Source organism: Ptychodera flava, chromosome 7 (genome assembly GCF_041260155.1).
Source record: "Ptychodera flava strain L36383 chromosome 7, AS_Pfla_20210202, whole genome shotgun sequence".
NCBI classification, from domain to species: Eukaryota; Metazoa; Hemichordata; class Enteropneusta; family Ptychoderidae; genus Ptychodera; species Ptychodera flava.
In genome coordinates, this window is record NC_091934.1 from 13718070 (window position 1) to 13729345 (window position 11276).

The following is an 11276-nucleotide window of genomic DNA, read 5'->3' on the forward strand; positions in this document are numbered from 1 at the left end:
GCCTGTCACACGAGTACCAGTAGGACGTTCGCCCTCTATGGTCACCTCTCTCGTCCGAACATGTTGTGCAGAGTTGCATTGAACTTACAAGTTTTACTGGTAAGACGGCGTGTGTTTTGCCTGAAAAATTTCAATAATTTTTCTGTTTTGGTAGAGCAATTGGGTGTGAATTTATTAGAATCTTTTTTTTCTCTGATGGTGAAACAAGACAGGAACAACAGTGACACAGGATCATGTTTTACTTTCCAAGATTTTATTCATTTCAACAATTCAAGATTACAACAAGTAACAACACAATTTTACAATAATCAAACTTTCTAAGGTTAACAAAGGATGACGAGTGAATAAAAATTAACGTTTTCCTGTGGTAAAAATCTTACTTAGGGAGTTGTAATTATTTACGACCTTGGGGGGGGGGGAAGTCTGGGGAATTTCATAGTATTCTGAAATTTCGAGTAAACCCCATGCCAACCCAAATGCATTTGAGTAACCCAGTCTCTAACACAGAAATTTTGACTGATCCCTCCCCCCCCCCCCCACTTAGACCAGTTAAATACCAAGACATGAATTTGTAACATTTACAAAACTACAGCAATAGTACAGAGCTTTCATATCCTGCTGGAATATCATCGGTTACCTCATGACAGTTGAAAAAGATGTGACCGGCAAAAGAAAATTCAAAGTCACAATAAAATGTAGATACAAAAGCTCATGCTGTAACCACTATCCAACCATATAGTATTGTTTACCATACAGTATTGTTTATTTGGATGGGTATCATGACAAGGTTTCCACTAAGATATCTGACAGGGCAGAATTTGAAAGTACAGGAGAACAGTCAGGAGGCTGGGGGTGGGGTAGTGTCAGAGGAGTTGTACCCTCTCGTGTTGAAAATTTGAGAGATTGATGTGTGCAATAATGCAGTCTGGTGCAATATGAGAGATGTTATCAATTTGTGTAAAACTGTTAGAACACCCAACAGGGGAAAAGTGTGAGAGGCGTGTCCCCTCTGCCACGTCGGAAATTTTGAGAAATTAATGAGTTCAATGATGCAGTCTGGTGCAATATTAGGTGTTTTCTATTTGTTTTTACTAAGTAAAACTGTCAGAACACCCCAGGGGGAGAGGAAGTGACAGGGGGTCGCATTAAGAATTTGGGAAATTGATGAAATGGTGCAATCTGAGAGGTATTTCAATTCATTTTGTACCAAAAATTGAGCAACCCCCTTCTTTCTTTCCAATTTTGAACAACCTCCTTGTAGCTTTCAATTTTTTGAGTGACTACCCTCACATTCCTCTGACCCCCCCCCCAGGCCCTTATGTTAAATTACTCTAAAAGACCCATAAAAATATTCTTGATGGCCTTAATTTGTGAACAACATGTACAGTAAAAGTGGTCAACTTTGATGCAGTCTTGCTGATGCATTTTATGAGTCTTGAACTCACAATATCTACATTACTAATTCGTACTAGCTTAGCAGTCATTAAAACCCCTACAAATAGGCGTTTCAACTAGCAGCGGCCTGGTATCTCATGTAGCTGTACTGTGATAATGTTCAAGAGAATCCATAGGATAGCTAGGTGTGTGCCTCAATCAGGCAAAACAACAGTTAGCAATAATAACAACAGTAATAAATATCAATTTCTGCAAGTCATTTAAAAATATACCACCAAGGGCACAGTATTGCTCCTATCTGACAAACAAAAAGAGGTATTCCTATTTCCACTTATTCACTCAAAATACTATTGTGTTTGCAAAGAGTTTGAACTTTCAATTTTCATGGGCAGAATTCCGTTTTAACAGCCACTTTTCAATTTTGTAGATCAACAATAAAAATTTGATGGTCCTTGCTTGAAATGTTAAGATTTACTCAGAGTTAAGTTATACACAAGTTTGTTTGTGTAAGTAAGTTTGTGTGGTGAAGTTACCTGATATTATCATTCATCACTCATCTATTCAATCTACACATGATTTCACTTGGCTGCCTTCATCTTTGTGAAGATTTACTTAATTAAGTGATACCATGACAGGTTTTTTTGTTTATGTAACATAATGATTGGAACTGATACAAATAAACTGGAGTCTGTTTATTGGTATGGTGCATCTTGCCATATGCCTTCTTGTGGATTGAAATCCCTCATCAGTGTATGGGGTTTCCTCCATGAAATATTTGCTAAAGTTGATCCACTACATAAAACATAAGCTCACAACTTTTTTCTAGATCATATTTCACTACAAATTGGCATCAAATAAAACTACATTATTTTCAGTGTCTTCAAAATTGATTTACAAGGTATTCCGGGTTGGAATAGGTCATTCAAGCTTGCGGACTAATATATTGGCTCCAAAAACAAAAAAATCATTGGTTCCCCCAGTTTGAAAAATGATTTGGCTTAGGTAGTCTCCAGGGATTTTTATAAGAAAATGCAAAGCTATCAGATAAACACCAATGAGACAAAAGCACTTTTTGACCGAAATTGACAAAATTGCTCCAAAAATACAAAATTTTGCATTTTCTCACTGTATAAAAATATCTGACTTAAGTCATCCTAAGGACCTGTATACTGAATATCAAAAAGTCTGACAAGGAGTTTTGAAGAAAAAAATAGATCTACAATGACAAAAATAATCTCAAAAATACAAAGTTGCATATCTTGGCACGATTTTACAAAATCTTATTGCTGCCATCCTAAGGGACATGTATAATCAATATTAATGTGTCTGACCAGAACTTTTGAATGATATTTTTGGTTAAATATGACAATAATTGCCTTAAAATTTAAGTTTTAAAATATTTCATAACAATATGAACAAATGTCAATAAGGTTATCCCTGCAGAACAGTATCTTTAGATTTCTGTGGCAATACTAGAGTTTATTTGCTTCTTCAAGCATAACCATTCTTTTCCTTGACATAAGGTAAACTTCAGCCTCCTCCAACAACACAATTGTGATGTAGTCTACAACAAACCTGAGTGAGAAAAATAGAAATATAGAATGATATACTATTAATACATTTTTGTATATTTCAAATGCTATGCTGACAAGCTAAATATTGATTTTTTAGCAATCTTTTTGTAGTAAAATAACAACTTACAGTGGACAAATATAAATAATGAAAATAATATCAAAAGTAAGCATTACAGGCCCTCTAAATTTTTGAGAGTTGTAATATAATAACTTACACAATTATCCCAAAACCATTCACAGGATACAGCTCAAGTTGTAACTACAAAATGGTACACCAATGTGAGTAGCAACATATGAACATAATACCCTACTTACATTGACGTTTCTTTCACATTCCTCTTCCATCTGTTGTTAAGGCAGTGTCATATCATTCAAAGATACTGTCAAAACAAACAGAAATCCATTATTACATCAGAATGAATAAACACTGTTAACAGACGTTTCATATTAAAAAGTATTCTTTTTTAATACTCTCTGTTTTCAACAGACATGCCATAAACCTTCAAAAGACACAGTTTATGTTTTACTTTGCATAAAAATGATATTAGTCTTGCAATGGTTATGTATAAGTGGAGCTGACAACAGTTGCCCCAAATGGGCAGTGACACATATGATTTGAATAAAATATCACTTTAACATGGTCGTCATTTCCTTCTTTTGGCAGGTTACATCTGAACATATTTTACAGTACATGATCCTCATACAAATTAAAATGCCTCTTATTCAAAATGTAAGAACTTTATTGCCAATCAAAAAAAGTCTTGTTTAACAACATTTAAAGAAAATAATGTGAAAATTTAAGAAAGTTTGACCAAGTCAGTATGGAGTTAAAGTGTTTGGAAATCTTGAAATTGGAAGAATAGTGAAGCCAGGAAATTGGGTGATTTGCAAACATTTGCAAAAATAACACTTCTTTATCAAGCAACCTACGACTGCTTGACAGCCTTGAAGATGAACCCAAATAATAATATTTTAATCTTTGGTTAACAATTCATTAAATTAAATGAATGTCTACAAAAAAGTGATTTTGGTGCAAAATACCCTGTGTTGGGTGCAGCGCCCCTAAATTAGCAAGTTTTATACCACTGCAAAGTCTCTGTGCAACCAGGTGACACATTCTGACTCAGCATGATCTAACAGCAGATTCCTGCATAAAATTTGATTTGAAAACTTGAATCACTTTTTAATAGCATGAAAAGAGCAAAACATAGGAGAAACTTAGATGACAAAGCCTTATAAGGGAAAGAGAGATGTACCACATGACTCCGTGCAACCAGGTGACACATTGTGACTCAGCATACTCCTAAAGCAGACGACTGCATAAAATTTTGATTTTGAATCATTTTGTAATAGTATAAAAAGAGCAAAACCAATGAGAAAAATTAGCATTCACAGCCTTAGCACAGTAAGAGAGATGCACCAGAGTGTCCGTGCAACCAGGTGACACATGGTGACTAGCATACTCCAAATGCAGATTCTGCAAAAATATTTGTTTAGACAACCTCAATCAGTTGGCAATAGCATAGAAAGATGAAAACCAATGGCAAAACTTAGAAGTCACAGCCATAGCACACTAAGAGAGATGCACCAGAGTGTCCGTGCAACCAGGTGACACATGGTGACTAGCATACTCCAAATGCAGATTCTGCAAAAAAATTTGATTAGACAACTTAAATCAGTTGGCGATAGCATAGAAAGATGAAAACCAATGAGAAAACTTAGCATTCACAGCCTTAGCACACTAAGAGAGATGCGCCAGAGTGTCCATGCAACCAGGTTACACATTGTGACTCAGCATACTAAAATGCAGATTCTGCAAAAATATTTGTTTAGACAACCTTAATCAGTTGGCAATAGCATAGAAAGATGAAAACCAATGAGAAAACTTAGAAGTCACAGCCTTAGCACAGTAAGAGAGATGCACCAGAGTGTCCGTGCAACCAGGTGACACATGGTGACTCAGCATACTAAAAATGCAGTTCCTGCAAATAATTTAGATTAGACAACTTAAATCAGTTGGCGATAGCATAGAAAGATGAAAACAATGAGTAAACTTAGAAGTCACAGCCTTAGCACAGTAAGAGAGATGCACCAGAGTGTCCGTGCAACCAGGTGACACATGGTGACTCAGCATACTAAAAATGCAGTTCTCGCAAAATATTTAGATTAGACAACTTAAATCAGTTGGCGATAGCATAGAAAGATGAAAACCAATGAGTAAACTTAGAAGTCACAGCCTTAGCACAGTAAGAGAGATGCACCAGAGTGTCCGTGCAACCAGGTGACACATGGTGACTCAGCATACTAAAAATGCAGTTCTCGCAAAATATTTAGATTAGACAACTTAAATCAGTTGGCAATAGCATAGAAAGATGAAAACCAATGAGAAAACTTAGAAGTCACAGCCTTAGCACAGTAAGAGAGATGCACCAGAGTGTCCGTGCAACCAGGTGACACATGGTGACTAGCATACTCCAAATGCAGATTCTGCAAAAATATTTGTTTAGACAACCTTAATCAGTTGGCAATAGCATAGAAAGATGAAAACCAATGGCAAAACTTAGAAGTCACAGCCATAGCACACTAAGAGAGATGCACCAGAGTGTCCGTGCAACCAGGTGACACATGGTGACTAGCATACTCCAAATGCAGATTCTGCAAAAAAATTTGATTAGACAACTTAAATCAGTTGGCGATAGCATAGAAAGATGAAAACCAATGAGAAAACTTAGCATCCACAGCCTTAGCACACTAAGAGAGATGCGCCAGAGTGTCCATGCAACCAGGTTACACATTGTGACTCAGCATACTCAAAATGCAGATTCTGCAAAAATATTTGTTTAGACAACCTTAATCAGTTGGCAATAGCATAGAAAGATGAAAACCAATGAGAAAACTTAGAAGTCACAGCCTTAGCACAGTAAGAGAGATGCACCAGAGTGTCCGTGCAACCAGGTGACACATGGTGACTAGCATACTCCAAATGCAGATTCTGCAAAAATATTTGATTAGACAACTTAAATTAGTTGGCGATAGCATAGAAAGATGATAAACCACTGGGAAAACTTAGAAGTCACAGCCATAGCACACTAAGAGAGATGCGCCGGAGTGTCCATGCAACCAGGTTTATAATGCTTTGAGCATTTTCGACCGTTGTTACTGAAGCAGTGCCATGAATACAAAAGCAAGCACAGTAGCTTTGTACGGCTTTGGACCATAACGATCAAACACTAAAGTGCTGAATCTGTCGAGGTCGATCATGATGACTGATGTATGTAGACATAGTTAGAGGGGAACTGTCATGTAGACCTGGTTTCGTCTGACCTCTGAATTTTAAAGACCCCTGAATTTTAAAACCGCCTGCATGCTAACACCAGAGATATATGAGAAATCGTATCCTTGTGTTACAAGCCTACGATCAAGAATCGAACAGACTACTATACTTGTACTCACTTGCTTCGAAATGGCACAAATGAAAACGTGCTTTGACAACCAGAGCTAGCACAAGGTATCAAGAATGCAAGGAATTACCCATGCTTGGACTTTCAACTCTGATCTTTGACATCGAAACATAACCAAATATGGGTGTGTCACAGCCAACAACCACATGACATATTTACAACCAGATGACAGGACTCCCAAACGCGCGTACTCCCTCTATCGAAATAACCGTTAAGACGAATCACTCAATCAACAAACCGGTTTACCGGGTACCCAGATCACATGACTAGGGTCAAAGCACTAAAAATATCGCCGTTGTCTCGCCATGTATTCCACACAAAATAAATGCAATGATCCTTTTATTCACCATATCGTAATACTGAACAATCTTGGTAGAACCGATGTGTGGAGTTGCCCTCAATTTCCTTTATATCGTATTCGGTGGCCAGTCTTCGCAGTACATGCAGTAAGCGTGGGAACAAGTATACGTGCGGAAACCGGAGGTCTCGGACACATTGATGCTGCTCGCTCACTGGCCGGTAGAGGGCCGGGAACAGCAAAGAAATTCAAATGAGTCGTCTTTCAACCATTTTCAAAAATGAAACAGGTTGAAACTTACAATTTTCAATTTTCAATTTTTAATTTTCGCACGCACCAAAGTAAAATTGCAAATTCCTCTTAAATCGGTAAGATATGATTTTATTTCAAGGAGTTTCCGTTCTCTTCATTTTGTTCTTCATCAAATACATTCAATGTCCCGTAATAAATTTTACGAATCTTGAAAAGGGTACTATTTTTTATTTAAGATTAGGTAAAATTTTGATACTGGTAATGATTTTTTTGTTTTGTTGAAAATGAAAACATCATTTTAGGATACAAATTATAATATGAAAACAAGCAACTTTCCTTAAAAATAATCCAGAACACGTGATTTTGAAATTTAAGAAATAAAATAGAATTAATAGATTAAATTTTATTTTGTTTCGCTGATAATTGCATTTCGGATTCAAAATATTGACAAGGCGAAACAGATATGTTTCATTAATAACCAAATAATAGAAGCTTTATTAAAATTGGTCTGTCAATTGGTATTTTCAATTAAGATGAATATGAAAAATAAAATTCTATTTCAATCATTTAAATAACGCTTTTTGTGCTAAAATGCATTTTACTATTTTTGAGAATTGATTGGCCGCGAAAAGCCGTACCAAAAAATCGGTAAAATAAAAAGTTTGTCTGAAAAAATGTGTTGTTATTTCATTAAAATAAAAATTGTATTTTGAAGGTGATTTCAATTTTCACTTTTGAATAAATTGGTTGGACGCTACATACACGCATTCCTGTAGATCACCGAACAACATTCACATGATTTCGAGTGCACAGTGGGCAGGAGGTTTTGATTTATTGTCTCAGCTTTGGGACCTCTCTGTTAGGGTCAGTACAACAACCCACTGTAAACATGATAACGATAAGGTAAAGTTACACATGCTTCTGTTTCCAGAGCCAAAGTCCATGAAGCCATGACAGTCGGATATAACATCCGGGACATTAGACGACATACGCAGCAGCATACCTGAGGTAGGTGAGCTTTATCGTTGTTAAAATGAACGGCTTGTACCAGCCATTCTATGTCTCTCATTATTTATATGCCTGATACTGTGTTTAAGAGAAAATTTTGCATTCTCCTGAAAAATAGTGAGTAAAACACACAGTATAACACACTTTTGAAAACTCAGCAACTACTACTCTGCGGACAGGTTATGTTATGATCAGTTTAAGTAAAAAACTTTTACCTCCATGTTGTGTTAAATTGATTATTTCATGCAGTGTTTGACATATAGTGTCATTATTAAAATAACGTTTCGCCGCCGTGCTGTGTTCACAACGTAGAAGTAAACGTAGACGACGTCCTGCTGGGTTAGCAGTGCACTGCAGTCTTATACTGAGCACAGTCGTCCATTATGTGGTGCTGACTCAACGACCTTCATGACCTTTTTAACATTGTTTTTACCTGCCATAACAGAAAGCAGGAAATGACACATAACGAGTGTCACTGTAGATATGAAGAGAAAAGTAGGTGGAATCAAAAAATGAAAAGATTTGGCTTCTCCTCAGTACCGCTAATTTCGAATTTCCCTTTTATTAAGAGCCGCAAAGCAGTGGCAAATACTTCACTGCCACTGCTGTTTATATTGTTCAATCAGTGGAAATATACTAAACCTGATTTGAGAGCCGTAATACTCATCGCGGCCTCGGAAAGAATAGAAACGCATATTCTAAAATTTTGAGTAGCTCCCTCCTCAGGCGCGAGTGTTTAATTACCCTGGCTTGCCGATTCGAAATTTATACATGACTCACCTCTGCCATAAAATATGTGTGCATGTATGCATGTCTCTTTTTTACTTGATGTGTGGTTGCACTGTTTATTTACTCTTTATCGTTTTGAGACGTGTGTGTAGTGCATTTCAAACAAATGGTCGTCAATAATGATATTAGATCTGACATTGATGAACATTATCTTGGCACTTTGTGTAAATATTAAACCTAAATTTGCATCAGATTTTTGTTGCGTAATGTCAAAATTATAATATGAATAACTTATATATTTGTCTTTCATATTCAACGAATGCTATGAGAAATCAGGAGATTTTATTCAAGATTTCATTCAAAAGTGTATGAGAACAGCCTTAAAAAGTATTTATTAAAGATTGATAAGTGTGGTCGTACTCGGATAATACGCGTTCATCTTCAAAGTCATGATAATCTTCGATTAGCCAAGATGATGGCTAATAGACCACCAAGCAACATTCTCATATGATTTCGCGTGCACAGTTATTTGAGTTGGAAGGTTTAGATTATATTGTCTACGCTTTGTGACCTCATCGTTATGGTCAGCAAAACAGCCTACGCCATGCATGATAATGGTAAAGTATGTTTACACATGCTTCTGTTTCCAGTGTCAAAGTCTATAAATAGTTACAGCCGCCTCTAACATCCGGGACATTATACGACCCACGCAGTAGCAAACGTTAGGTAGGTGAGCTTTAATAGTCGCGCCAGCGCCTTACTGACTACACATGCGCAGCTTCATAATATACTATGCGAGTAACCGGAAGTGTACCCAACTTTCTTGGCGCCGCCATGTTTTTTTGAGTACTCGTAAATAAACAAATACGAAACATGCAAATTATTATTTTATAACATGCCATTTATAAAATATATCTCTTTTGTTAGCCAGTAAGTGTTATTATCCACCTTGTCGCTGATACAAAATATCGTTAATATCACGCATAAAAACTGGAAAAAGGGAGAAAACTGTCGTGAATATGAACGGGGGCATACGCAAAGAATGCTGGGATTGAATTTTAGAAAAGCGCCCCCTGTGTCAATATCTAGATTCGGAAATTGCCAGTTTTTTGGGGAACGCTATAGTTTTCAGCTTGCAAGTGGAAGGTGGGCAGTGCGGTTACCATTGCAATGATAATGATGGCATAATACGTCCCTTGTTTAACACAATAGGCTGTTATCATGGTAAAAATTGCCAATTTTTGTCCAACATTTTTACACATTACAGAAAGTCTATACCTGCACTGCTGCAGGGTTTGACGTCGTGTACGTACGTGAACTGCTTTCATCAGAGGGAAACTGGGCATAGTTGTCATACAAACGTATATGAAGTAACAATTAATTCTATTTTATCATGAATCAATACAAATAACATTGCCAATCTTAACCCCTAGCGCGACACCAAGGGCTGAGCCCTATATAATATTACAGAGGCATGGTTAATTACTTACGAGTATTAGGTTTTTTGAGCTTCTCATTAATTATCTACCTGATCATTGTACGTTTTGGGATAATTGGTCGGTAAACTCTGCAGCTGAGTACTGTACTGTACTGAGTATTGTCAAGGTTTGGAAACTCACCGACTGGGACTCAGAGCGCAAAGGTTATTGAAATGAACGTAGTAAATTGTGCAGTATATGCCATAATGTGTCACAATAAAAAGTTGACTCATCTCCTAGATGTATTTGAATTTAATGCCGTGTACAAAAGGGCCGAGTTTGTTGCTTAGTGTAACGTTGTAGTTTCTTAGAGTCCGTCCATGGAAGTAGTAATGGTACTGAGCGAAGTTGTCCCTTCCGGTGATGATTGTGAGCTGATTTCAGAGAACGACCTTATGATGACCTCTTCTGCATTGTTTTCGGCAACTAGAACAGAAAGGAGTCAATAACACACGACCAGTGTTTAATTTCCATATGGGTAGGCTAGAGTGGAGGCAGTAGGTGAAATGTGAAAGTATACACTGTAGAAAGATACACTGCGCAATCTTTCTCTACCCTCTTAATCTTCATTTAAACAGGTTTTCAAAACAGTGGAGTTATGGAAATTATTAGATAAAATCAGTAACAATTATTAATTCAGTTTTCAATGTTGCAATTCTATTCTTCTATGTCAATTAGTAACGAAGTATCAAAGTAGCAATGTGTTGATGAATGAGCCCTCCGATGATTTTCTTTAAAGATTTATACCGGGTACAACGTTTTCAATCACCATTGCAGAATTCGAATTTGTTTTATCGCGAAGGGTGTCCGCGCCTCAAGATTTCAAAACTTTTTTCAAACTTTTCTCAGGCAAACATTCAACCGTTCTATTTCAAAATCAACGATACAAATTTTGGTGCGACATAAATAAATTACCTAACATTTACCGATGCTTGAAGTGACTGCCATGCCTGTATTAACTCTGCAGTAAAAACATAATTTTCGGTTTTCACAACAATAAGCCGTAGAAAACTGTATTTACTTCATGAGCTTCAAAATGACCCCACATATTTAAGACAAAAAGTACAGTGTGTCGTAAACC

General features: G+C 36.7%; 1 long non-coding RNA gene across 1 annotated transcript; it reads right to left on the minus strand.

Moving 5' to 3' along the window:
* Positions 1-231: 231 nt before the first annotated feature.
* On the minus strand, positions 232-6612 carry LOC139136814 (uncharacterized). Its single transcript, XR_011553254.1, has 3 exons — positions 6423-6612; positions 3285-3349; positions 232-2970 (listed from the first exon to the last, which is right to left on the minus strand). It is a non-coding gene; the product is annotated as an uncharacterized lncRNA (long non-coding RNA).
* Between the last annotated feature and the right edge of the window lie 4664 nt (positions 6613-11276).